At 33.4% G+C, this 13,703-nt stretch overlaps 1 protein-coding gene and 1 long non-coding RNA gene across 3 annotated transcripts in view; both read left to right on the forward strand.

Annotated features, from left to right (window-relative positions):
• sli (slit guidance ligand) overlaps nucleotides 1–13,703 on the forward strand; it is a 166,079-nt gene that overhangs the window by 109,517 nt on the left and 42,859 nt on the right. The window lies entirely within an intron of this gene.
• Nucleotides 1,514–7,173, forward strand: LOC136341172 (uncharacterized). Its single transcript, XR_010732453.1, has 3 exons — nucleotides 1,514–1,707; nucleotides 6,523–6,644; nucleotides 6,706–7,173. It is a non-coding gene; the product is annotated as an uncharacterized lncRNA (long non-coding RNA).

Consider the following 13,703-nt stretch of genomic DNA (forward strand, 5'->3'; position numbering starts at 1 on the left):
TGCTCCCACATAAGGAGCTTTTTCCACGGGAGATATTGGATTAACTTTCTATCATGCAAAATATCCCGAAAGCATATACTCAACAATAAGCTCAGCTTTGCACAACAGTTTTGCATGGTAATTTTAATTTAGATCCGTTCATAAATCACTCTTTGCTCTCATCTGTATGACAGATGTTCGGCCAAAGTCTGTAATCTCTTTTATATATACCTACATCATTGAGGGAGAGATTTATGAGAGTTCATGAAATACTTCTTATTGTGGTAAATTATTCATATTTTAATATCTGCTTAATTCAGACATAGGTTGTAATCGACATTTACTGTCCTCATAAAACTGTTAGTATAATTGACTTCTTCCGCAATTTGCTTCTTTGCTAAATTACGCTTTTATAGCCATGTAATTACCTCTGTGATTTATCGTGATTTTTTTAACGGGTCGTTATTGTCAGAAGATGCCTTTCAATGTGTATTCTCGATTCTATTGTGTCATTTATGATTCGAACCTGATGTACATTAAGGGACAAAACTATGGAAACTTCTGAAATTTTCAGATATAAATTTCATTTGATTTTTGTGCAACGTTCGTGTCTACCGTCTCTTATTTACAAGTACACTTTTTTATTGTTCTTATCGATATTTTTTTGCTTATTTACGATTTATACTAGATCGAAATAAAGATTTTAGATAAAAAATTTTACCTATGTTTTGTGTAGAATACATGGATGAATTTAGTCCTTAGCATTGCGAGATGCCTATCGAAAGATATTTATCAGAAAATTTGCGTTTAAAAATTGTTAAATTGTTTCTGAATAGAACGAGACAAGAAAACATAGCTAAAAAAGTTTTTTGCACAAATCCGTAGTATCCAAAGTATTAAAGAGGTACAAGATACGAGGAAATGTCATCACTAGCAGACTGCAAGTTTACAAGTCCACAAGTGTAACTATGAGCCTAAACTAGTCGGTGTAGCCTTGTGGACAATGTGGTAATTGGACTCAAGAAAATTAAAGCTGACACTCAATTTAAGAGTGAAAAATACAAAATACACAAATGCAGAATATAATATCAGCGTTCGATATATCGCTCTGAATCATTTTTAAACAAACACTGGGAACTGAATTAATACATACTAAGTTTTATTATGTGTCATTCTGTCCTTCAAAATAGTTCAATTGACTTCCAATTTCATCATGTTTGGAAAAGAAATTCGTCTTTGTGACCAGAAATTTTCTAATTCGATGACCAAATTTATCTATCTCGCAATAAGAGCGATACCTGAATTCGACATAGACACCAAGTATTCTTGACAAGTAATTTTGACGTCGTATAGAGTAATTTTGCACTTCCTGAATTGAAACGTGTATCTGGGTATCAAACTCTGAAATTTAGCGAATAAAACGTTGAAATGACATCAAAATCATATTGTAGATACCTAACATCATAGCTTTTGATAAGTCATTTTGACTTCATTTCTATGCAAATTTTTTCTTCCCTAATGGAAAAACAAATTTTGACCCTTTGTCCTGACATTTTATTTCGACGAGTACAACGTCCTACAAGAATCGCGTTCATATAGTATATATCAAAAAAGTTACTCGATCTGCAACGAACTTGTGGTGGTAGACCAAGAGAAACGAGCCAACACCTAGACAGACGACGTATAAATATTATGGCTAGGGCACAACTGAATGTGATAGATAATGAGGTAAGGCTTCTATACAAAAGACCAGCAAAATCACCATTGTAGACCAACCAAAAAAAATATTTACATTGCAATCTAGTATTTCGGAAAAAGTCTTATTTAGTAACGAGGCAAAAATATACGTTTGCGGATCCAATGAGATAGTACAGATAAGGCGTCCAGTTGGTGAACGATATGATCCCAAACATACTTTACCCACAATAAAAAATGGTGGAGATTCTATTCTTCTATGGGGATGCTTTTCGTTCTACAAAATGGGTCCAATTTATTTCACTGAAGGAAAAATAAACAAGTTGTGTCCCTAAACATTTTGAAAAATTTAATAGAACCATATTATGACAATAATCTGCCAATTAATTCGAAATTCCAGCATGACAACGATCCTAAACATAAAGTAGGATATAGAGATATAAAACCATCCATTTAAAAGAAATAGAGTAATATGGATATGTCCAAAATAAATACTCTTCCTAAATAGATGCCCAGAAAGTGTAGGGAGGTTGTTAAGAATAAAGCTGGCATGTGATTAATTTGGTTGAATTTATTTTATCCACAAGTATTGTTTATTGTTCCGGTTTTTCCAGAATTTATTTAGTTTTGTCCAACTTTTTTTTTTAAATAGAATAATTTACAGTTATCTTTATAGTACAAACTATATGTAGTATATGTCAGTATACTTCTTTTATTAGCTTGTATACATATATTATTACACTATATAAAACCACATTAGTTCAACGGAAATATTAAAAAAAAACAGTGATATCGAAAATTTCCTTAGTTTTATCCATTAGCGTACATTTAATTTAGCCTTATGTTATTTACTTCCAACAATGCAGCAGGTATAAATTTTCAGAAAACTTTATCTTTAAACATAAAGGGCCATTTTGTCTTTTTACCACACGCTTTTACCGTGCTCGGTGGTCCATTTGCGGGAGATAACGCAGCTCAGTCAGCATCACCGTATAATCAGACATAGACGTCTTAAAATCTTTTTTATGGTTGTAACAATGGCACTTACTGAACCTCTTAAGTGATTTTTAATCGTTCCCCGTTTTAAAATTTTACCCATGTTTTTACTCGTAATTTAGATAATTCTCCATTAACCATTTTAGTGGTCTTTATAGCTGGCGATTGCATTAAGTTGTTTTGTTGGAGTCGTCGATGGACGAGTGGATTCAGTCGTGGTTGGAATAAAAAGTTTTACTGAAGAAACTTTTAAGGAAAAATTTCAACCGAAATTCGTAAATCCAATTCAAATTAAATCACACATGTCCGATCTGAAATAGAAAAATCCCGTATAACACACCTGGGATGGGATTCATTCGCGCTATCCATAATTCGCAATGAAGTCATGGATACCATGACGATAAACGAACGGGACGTGATTCTTGCTATTTCCAGATGATTTTCAGATATATGGGTATAATAAAGGGCTCTGTCGGAATGAATATCTTCACAGAATATTGGTTTTTATCTGCTGACGTGGGAACCGAACAGATGCAAGAACAACTTTTACATACAGGGTGTTTAAAAAAAAACGGGCAAAACTATAATTTAATTATTTATGAACGGATTTTGATGAAGTAAAAATCAAATAAATTGATATTTTTTAGACTACTAAATAACGTCAAACTTATTTTTTTTAACTCAAATTCTTCTGCTTCAAATTTCAACTTGAGAATTTTAAATAGAATTCTATGCTTTTTCTACATTTTTTGGAAGAAAATATATTTTTTAATTTAATAATATATAACAAACTAATGTTAAAACAATTTTAAATTGAAAGAATTGAAAAATCTTATTTCTTTGAGTAATAATACATTGACTTGAATATTACAAATAGAAATTTTCTTCTGCATTTAACAACGTATTTATTCCTAGTTTGCACAAAATATTGTTTCTAAAGATATTTCGAGACTTGACTATTACCATGTTGTACACATAACTAACATCTTCAAATTACACCATGCGTAGCATTTATGATAGTATTTGGTGCTATTTACTGGCAAGCATTGGTAATTGTTTGTTTTAAAATTTCGACATTTTTTGGCTGAGAGACATAGGCTTTCTTTTGAAGATAACCCATAACCAAAAATCCAGCAAAGAAAGGTCTGGTGAACCAGCTGGCCAACGAACTGGCCATTGATTCTTCAATAAATATTCGGGCATTATGAAGCATTGCAACATCTTGTGGAAACTAAATATTGTTCAATTCCCTAGACGGTCAATTGTCTAGGAATTCATCAATATGACTGGTCAATAGTTCGTGATATCTCGCTGGAATCAACCAACCGATAAAATAAAAGGTTCACATCACACATTGAACCCAAAAGTTCTTTGAAAATTATTTTTCACTACAAATTGATAATTTTCTTTGCTCCAATGTGATGAATATTTATATTGAAAATTCAGTTGTTTAGGACATGACTGGGGAATTGAATTCGTCGAATAGAATCGTTGGTTTGCACATGTTGTCCTGTTTGAAAAATGTAGGTATGGTATTTGCGTTTCTTAAAAATTCTTTAAACTCTATCTTTGGACGAGTTGCGAAAAATATAATTTTATTTGATTTTTAATTCATCAAAATCCGTTTATAAATAACTGAAATATTATGGCTTCGCCCGTTTTTTTTTGACACCCTGCATAAAAAATTACTTCTATTTGTAATTGAATCTTCAGATGAAGCTCAGAACAAAAATTAAATGCACAAACTTTCGCTATTTTATAATATAAGTGATCATCAATAATTCAATAGTAGATTAGTGAGCAATACATTTTTCCCTTTGTGGTGATAGAAGTTTGCAATACTAAAACCCATCCAAAGATGAAAGATAACGTCATAAATAATGCCTTAATCACATAAGCCGCATTACGATGCATAACATCTGCGGTTTAAAGCTTATTATCCATAAGGACAACTCAATTCTCTTCTTGGCTCGGTAATAGAGGAAGGTCAGTACCATATAACTGTGTTCAGTACTCTCCTGGCTTGTGTAGCAATAATTAAATCTGTATAGAGTTTCACCATTCAAAATAGCTGTGAATGTAAATAAGCTGATTTTTTGTTGTACTAGGACTCATTATGAACAGACGATTATCCCCAAGAAGCCAGCAATTTCCGATAAATCTTTAATTGGTCGAATCCACCAGAGCTTTATCTTAACTTTGTCATCAAGCTCGTTAATGGCTTCATCGACGTTTTATTCAGATCCCATGTCTAGATATTATTAACATATTTCCAGCTGAAAATCCTCTTTCACGATAAACCGCTTAGCCGCAATTATGACATTTTTATCATGTCTGCTGAGACTTGATTTTATGTAAATTTCAATATGGTTTATTTTCTTAAAATGATCGTGTAATGATGAGATAATTGTCGCAGAAATATTTAGCCGAGAATACGATATTGTAATTAACAATGTTTTTTATTATTTTTTTAATAATTTTTTTCTTCCCTGTTTCAGGTAAGTTGACTGTATGCCGTAGAGCTTCTTTGAGAGTAAGTTTTTCCATCAATTTCTTCTTGGTTCTGTAGCATTTCTGCGATTGCATCCACACTAATATAATTTATTCAAATTATATTTGTGCCTGTTTTCCTTTCTGTTCAATGTCAAGAAACCATTTCAAACGAGTTTTCGACGTGGCCATCATCAGTCTCGCAGTTTCCCTTTGCTCAGCTTTCACGCTTTCACGACTTCAAAAGACCCGTCTCAGTGAAAAAGCTCGCAGGCAGCAAGAAAATGTTTTGATTTTTTTCATTTATTTTTACGGTGGATGAGGAAAAAAAGAAGATCAAAAAACTTTCCGAATCGTATTTATTATTGCACGTGGATGTGCTGAATGACTTTAAGTACGCGACTATATTTTTCCCCCGATTTGATAGTCCGGCCATTATCGTTTCTCTGCTGTGGGAGTCATTATAATCATATTACAGATACATATTTGAGTTTTTTTGAATATTTTATAATGCTTTTGTTGGTATTAGTAGGCAAATCGTTTTTTGTGGGTTGTGTTGAGGCTTCAAGTTTTTAAAACCCGCTTTGTTGAATACACATAATGAGGAGTATTTACCTAAAATGCTGTTAAATCTGTCATATAATCGAGAATTTCATTTGATCGCTAATTTATCAACAGCAAACTTACACTTTAGACACTAAGAAGTAAAGTGCCCACTAAAATTAGAGATCATTTTCTATTCTACAGTGAAGATGTATTACAAGACAAATGAAATCTCATCATCTACTCATAAGGTAATCAAACTTCACTTGATCTGAACATGTTTAGCTCACGTATGATATGATAGATATTTACCAATAAATGAATTAAACCATTGTTTAACAATGAAAAGAATCGATTAGCTCCAAGACTGTAGCGAGTGGCTTCAGTTCTTCAGTGTGAATAAACAGATTTAAGTCGCCAGTTTTATATGAAATCTTATACATTTTACGATATACACTCCCGAGCATAAAATTAGGGTCACCTTGTAATTTGTATTTAATTAAAAAGCCCATAGTTTATTCACATTTTCCCTACCTGTAATATAATTAATAACTTTGCGCTATGAGTTTATCGCGATTGCGCAAATGAAAACAAATTTTCAATCTTGCAAAATGTATTAAAAATAATCAAACTAAAAAACATGCATTTATCCTGAACGTCATAATTTTTGCGGACTTCAGTACCGACTATTTCCCCTTCTAGCAGCAGTAACAGCTTGTAGACAATGAGGCATATTTCAAATAATGTTTTAGATCACATTATGCAGAAAATTGTACCATTCCTGCAGTAACATTTCGTGAAGCTCTCTGGAATTTCTAGGAGCCGGCAGATGTCTCCGCAAGCGTTTCTTTATCCCATTCCAAACATGCTCTATCGGACTCAAATCCGGATTTCAAGCAGACTAGAGAAATCGCGTGACTTAAATCTCGTCAAGAAAAGTGGTAACCATGCGACTAGGGCGGGGCCTTGCATTATGATGCATAAAGTTTACGTTCTTTTCAGGAGAAACCATGAATGACGCAACATGGTCTTCTAGAGCCTCTGTCAGGTACCTGCACCCTTTCAGAATCCCGTTTTAGATGAAGACTAGCTCCATACGAGCTTCAAAAGAAATTCCTCTCCATGTCATAACTGAGCGTCCATCAAGTAAACGCCGTTAAGCAATACACGCGTGAGCATATCTCTCGCCTGGTCCTCGCCACACTCTCACACGTGTATCCGAGTCCGTAAGACAAAATTGAGATTCATCGGAAACAATACGCGACTCCGATCCACTACTGTCTAATACAAATGTTCTCGTGCAGAATTCAATCTCGTAATCCGGAATTCGGGAGAAAGTGAAGACCCTGTAGCTCTAGTTCGAAAAGATAATCAACCAGCATGGAAGTCGCTTCTTAACAGTCTACATTTGCCTTTTTCACTTGTTACGGATGAATTCGAAGGAAAACTGCCGTAGTCGTTCTGTTCCTCAAAGCAATAAACGAGAAAGTGGTTATCTCTAACTCTTCCTCGTTTTGATCCGGGTCTTCGGGTGAGCAGCTCAGTCCTTTCATAACGTTGAAACACTCGTTGCGCCGTATATACGCTTACTCCACAGTTCCTAGTAGTTTCGCGCCATCTACGACCATCTTTCCATTATTATTTTGTCTACAAAAGGACAAAATAACAGTGATAATGAAACCGGTGAAAGCATTTGCTACATACAAATGAAGTTCCAGAACAAAAAAATATTGATAACGCTTTGCAGGCATTTTAGTATGAAACCTTTTTTTTGTCGAACGCTCATCGATATATGGAATTATTGTTTAAGATTGTTTTAGATTTCAAAGAAAAGCCATCCTATGTTGGAGAAGAGCCCCTGAATTTCTTTACACAAGATTAATTTTTATAATTTGACAAGTTACTGCGAGTTTATTGTTGAAGCTCGGAAAAGTTATTTACATAAAAGCTTGATGTATAACTTCACATGATGTGAAAAAAAGCAATTGAACATTACAACCCGCAAAAAATTAATTAAAATTTTTTTCATTGGGACCCCTGATGTGTATATTAATGTACATTTATGTATTTTTTTTCCTTTTAAACAACTTAATCTTAATTGATTTTTGCGGATTTGGATGTTTATTTATTTTTTCTAATATCATTCATAAAAGTATTCGTCAATGTATAAAACTTTTACATGAATAACCTTTTCGAAACTTCATTAACGAACTCACAGTGACTTATCAAGTTACAAAAATTAATCTGTACAAACATTGAGCAATTTTTTTTTATGTCACCCTAATTTTACGGGTGCGTTTAGGAGTGCGTTGTGGTAAAAAGAGAATTAAATTCCGTAGCTTTCATTTTCATAAAAATGAAGAATTCTGAGCAGATCGTTGATAAATTTCTCCCTAGCCATTGGTGTTATCTTCTTGGTAAAGTTACCGAGATATTGTTTTTGTGTCTTAAGAAAATAGGCGATATTTTTTTAGGACTAGGAGATTTTTTTTTTAGAAAATTTTCTCAGACCCGTCTGATGATGAGCTTTTAGGATGGTGTTTTTTCACAACAATACTTCCAAATGTCTCTTGAAAAATCATGATGTATCCTTTCGAATTGGATTTATCCTATTTATTTGTGGTTAGTGTTTTCTCTCCACAAAATATCGAGATATTATATATATTTATTTATATCCGTTCCTGAACTTACGATAAAGAAATCTGTACACATCGCGTGCCTCATTTTACAACCCGTGAAATACCAAAAGTCAATTCGTTCTTAGAACCAGGGCAGGTATTCTCCATTTGCTCCGCCCTTCTAAAAACAACTTTTACCTGGTGAACTAAGAAAATCCAGCTGACCAGTTCTCGGCACTGAGGAACAGGTGTGTGACTACGTGGTTGCTCATAGATGAAGCAAATAATGCGAACAAAGTGTTTAAATTATTTCGGGCTCACGCAGCCACTTAAGAAGCCCATTCATAAAATAAAATAACTTGGCACTAATTGATCGGCTCAAGCAGGAAACATAAAACATAAACGGACCATTTAGTCGTGGAATAGGCTACTTGCAACATATAAATTCATTGCACGCATTCAATGTAAATCTATAATACGTTATTTATGGTTCTTACACCGATACCTGTTTCATCTACGTAGGAGCAGTAATTGTCGAACATTTGGATATCTTTGCAAATCCATTGTGTTGACCGTGGGAGAATCGAAAACCAAAAACGGTGACCAACAAATTACCCAACCTGAAATGACATTTTTATGGCCGGTAATTACGCAATTAAAATCCCATAGAGCAATAAAGAAAAATACAGAGGATCTTGGCACAAAGACCAACGTCCACGTAAGAGCTCTAGAAAGGACAATCAAAAGACTTAAATTGTTACTTCCCATTGCTTGTAATTAGATTAACAATAGAGAGCCCGTTATTAACCATGATTGCTTTGGACTATTACACTACTAGTACTATAAGACGAAATGTTTTCAGACAGCGGCGTGTAAAATATTATTTTTCCATTCAGATTGCACAATCAATTAATCTTTTTGTCTCCATTGTGAGAAAAGCTCTTAAGGGAGCTCCTCTCCATAATACAAGACCTTTCCTCGGCTTTTTTGCGCTGATTAAAAATGACATCCAGTGGGTCTGATCAGCATAATTTCATTTACACGTCTTCCCCATGGCATTGTGTTTTCGATTCCCCCGGAAAAGATAGCAAAGTGAGGCTGAATATTATCAGGGCGAGTTCCTAATGTATATTATTCAAATCAGTTCAGATTTACACTTAGGGGAGTGAAAAAAGGTATGGTAAAGTAAGTTTATCTTTAAATGTACACAGAGAAGAATTCGGCAACTGCTCCTATAATAACATTATTGGTGGAGTAATAAACAAGCCCTGACAAATGAGTTATAGAATTTTTAACGAGAATGATGAATACAATGCATTCCAGTGGGTATGTAATGCTGAATGCTTAGGAGGAGAGATAAATGCGGTAGACAGCTTGTTTTATTCAGCATTGCGTGGCCATTCCATATTTCAAATCGCTAGGTGTGGAAGTAGGTACTTTAATATTAAAGAAGTGGTATATACGCACTATGATTGATGGTCTGAGATGGTTACTGATGAATGAGCGTATGAACATAAACGTGGGTATAATAGAAGTGGCAACTGGAATGAGTATACGTACACAGCTATGGAAAAGGGAAAGCTTAAAGATGATTGATAAAATGAATGGTAGCCGGGATTAAGAAACTTGATGTTATAGTTAAACGTAAAAATTCAGTTTAAGCCACTTCAACCTGGCCTATTATTTTTGAAATATTAACTGAGAAAGATTTAAGAAATTGAGACTTTCAGAAAGAGGAATACTATAATTTCTGTTAGTCGTAGTAAACAATATTTCAGAAAAATCTATTAGTGGTTTGCTACAAGAATATCTTTCCATAAACCATTATCCTTTTAGAAAGATTTATTTAAGACCAAAATTAGCAATGAATTTAAGGACAATTTAAATTTAATACTAATTTTGAAACCTCTTAAAAAATACCTCGTTTTTTTCCATTTTTGGAGAAACATGAATCCCGAAAGAGTCAAAATTTTATCATTTTTTTATTACCAAAACTGGTGCATCGTCTCCTTTATTCACAGCCAAATTGGCACTTCTATACAACTCAAGCCAGAGGAACACATAGCCTAAACATACTAAACAGCAAGAAAACGACGCCGACGTTTAGCTTTCCTGATTTTTTGGAAACTTGCAAAAGCCGGAAGGGTAAAAATTGGTCGCTCTTTTATTAAGAAAAATGACTGTGAGCATTCTTTATATACTGCCAACTCCTTTTAGAATCTGAAATGTTCTCAAAAGCAATAAATATTTACTGATTATGGTCGATTTGTACTAAGACATAATGTCATTCTTCCTTGAACATCTTCCCTTCTTCAGGTCATGTTTTCTTAGGAATCTTCCATCTCCTATTCAGTTTTGAGTGTCTTGACTTGTATTAGGGGTCGCATTCTTCCGGACACTAGAGACTGCAACGGCTTTCAATTAGCTTCTAATATTTTGTATTTATTTCCATATTGGTTTCATATGTTTTTTCAGTTTTCTTCCGCTGATTTTTCTCATTTTAAGTAATTAAAATCACGTACTTCTCACCAATAAGACCGATTCCCATTTTCTCATATAAATAAATTTTCACAAATAAACGATTAATGTCTCTGTGCATTGAACCAACTATATGAAAATCAAATACAGCAGACGCTCGGTAACGTAAACACGCGATAATGAAAGCACTGCGTTAATGTAAACACAAAATTCGTACTATAGGATCAAGCGAAACGTGTGATAACGTAAACAATGTGTATGTAGGTTCAATGACGTAAACAGTTCTTGGCGACGGTTAACATTACGAGAAGATGTTTTAAGTTTGCATAAAATGGCCTGGATTACAGTTAAGCGGCAAAGTATTAAAAAATATTGGAACAATGTCTTTTGCACCAATGATCAAGATGAAAATGACGTTCCTTTAAACATAGATAGGGAACAATTGCGAACCATTGCTGATGTTCTTGTCAGTGTATCGTTGGATGTAGTTGATTTATTAAAAATAGTGCATCCCAACATTGTTTGCACTCCTGCTGATATTAATTTATGGAACGAAGATAAGCAGACGAGTGATGTCAATAAGGAGGAAGAATATAGACTATGAGGATGATGAGGACACTCCCGTTTAAGGTAAAAATATGGCCACTGGCATGTAAGATACACAAGTTTTTAACCAAAATTTGGATTGGGCTGAAAGAAAACCAGTATCATATACAGATATTTTAGTTCTTCGTGCGCAAGCATTAGAAGACAATGCTAACCGCCAGCTTACACAAATTAAAATTGCAAATTATTTTTCTTCTAATTAAAAAATACATTACACGAATATTTGTTTAATTATGTTACATATGTATGTAACTTTTCTTTAATAAACCGTTTATTATTTAAATCACGTCCGCTAACGTAAATATTTCGATAATATGAACCGCACTAGATTTGAATTAGTTTACATTATCGAGCTCTTACTGTATTTACAGTCTCTCTTTAACCAAAATATTTTGGATTTAATTTATTATAGAGCCTCAAAGAACGCTTAACTATAATTGCCAGACTAAATCGATTAATTTTACTTATTTTTAATTTACTTGTTAATATAAAAATACGAATTAATATATTCTTCGATTTTAATAAAAAAATCACGGAACTCGGCAAAGCCAAACACATTGTCTTGGATGGTGGACCATCCCTTTACATCCTAATTCGTCGGTTTTCACCCTTTCTTTGCACAACGTCTTAGTTATTAATCCGCTCTGGTGCTTGAATAATGAAAATATCGGGCTTTTGTGTATTTTCCCGAAATTGCTTTATAAGTAAATAAAGAGTTTCAAAATGCAAATTGCGAGATATCCACGTGACAACAAATTCAAGACAAAACGGCGTTGGCTGGTTCTGATAAGCGAAGGTCTTTCGGAGCTGATTAACAATGAATACTTGCTATCGTTTTTCATTAAAAATATCACATTAGTGTTGCTTAATCCAGTACGAAAAGAATATGTAATTAATTCACTGAATTCAAGAATTCGCTCCGAATTCAAACCAGAAAATAACTTATTGCAGCTCTTTTGTTAGATATTAAAAACTTTATAATTGATTTCCCAGCCCTCTGGGAAAAGTTTGTGTATGTCCCACGGTGTGGAAATTCGGCCTTTCTTTCAATTTTCCCGAAAATTTCCCGGCTCGAATCAATTATTCAATTTCTTGTCCGGAATGCTGCGCAGTTTTTATGTTTTGGAAGCTTATTTTTAACGCTTCTTAATCCTCTAAAATGAAATTAAATAGATAATTTCCAATGTTCAAATATTTACACAACTAAAACAATTAAATGCCGATTAAAACGAGCTCGAAAAAAATAAATTAATGCCTCTCTTTCGCAAGTTTGCCTTTGTTTCTCTTTATTTCTTGTCTGGAAGCCAGTCCGCGGGGTGATTGCTTTTGCGAAGTATCCACTTTCCAATTAAATCCCGTTAATTAAGTGAGTTAATTACGGATTTTTTCCACGGTTATTCGATTTTAGACAGGATAATTATTTTTGTGTTTGTCGTATTATAAAATAAAATGCGTATTTTAATGGACTTCGAGGTAATTAAAATATTTAAAACAATTATAGGTGATTAGAATACAAACAATATGCCTCCGGATATTAAAGATGCTCTTTCGGTTTATTTTTATTCGAGTCTATATCGCCAATTCCTCTTCTGTTACCTTACGTAGAAATTCTTATGAATTAGAGATTACTGATATCGTTCACATTATAATATCTTTACTTCTCGAAACTGCAGCTTGAGAAACTTTCATTCCAATAGGGTTTAAAGTTGACAAAATAGGTATCAGACTGACCAATATGTCAAAAACTGAAAGAGTTACTGCAGTCTGCCCTAGATAAATTTTTAGAACTAGTAAAGATATATTAAAATTTAGAAAACATTTGAACATTTTTGATCTCATGGTTTTCGCTCAAATTTCCCGATACGGATCTAACATTAACTCTGAATACTTGGAATCATTGGAGATCCTGGAGTCTTGTGGAATGCAATTTGAGAAATTTTCATTTAAAATTCGCAAAAATAGAATATTGTCAAAAAATTAGTTGTTTTCATTACAGAATGAAAAATTTCGACGTAAAAGGATGTTTCGCTTATATTTTTACTACATAAAAATTGGCAATGTTGAAGGATATGGATGGGCAACATGCATTTTAGAAATTTCAAACGTATGCGTACAGAATTTTTTAAAAATTAACGCGTTTGGTGGATCCTATCATTCCTAAAAATACAATATATTCATTGCGTACGAAAAAAACGATATGAACAAGTAAAATTTCCAGTTTATCGAAAAAATTCTGATAATATTTGGCGTGTTCAAATTTATTCGGAACGACTTGGACGCTTTTATCACCAAATTTAG

Source organism: Euwallacea fornicatus, chromosome 9 (genome assembly GCF_040115645.1).
Source record: "Euwallacea fornicatus isolate EFF26 chromosome 9, ASM4011564v1, whole genome shotgun sequence".
Classification (NCBI taxonomy): domain Eukaryota; kingdom Metazoa; phylum Arthropoda; class Insecta; order Coleoptera; family Curculionidae; genus Euwallacea; species Euwallacea fornicatus.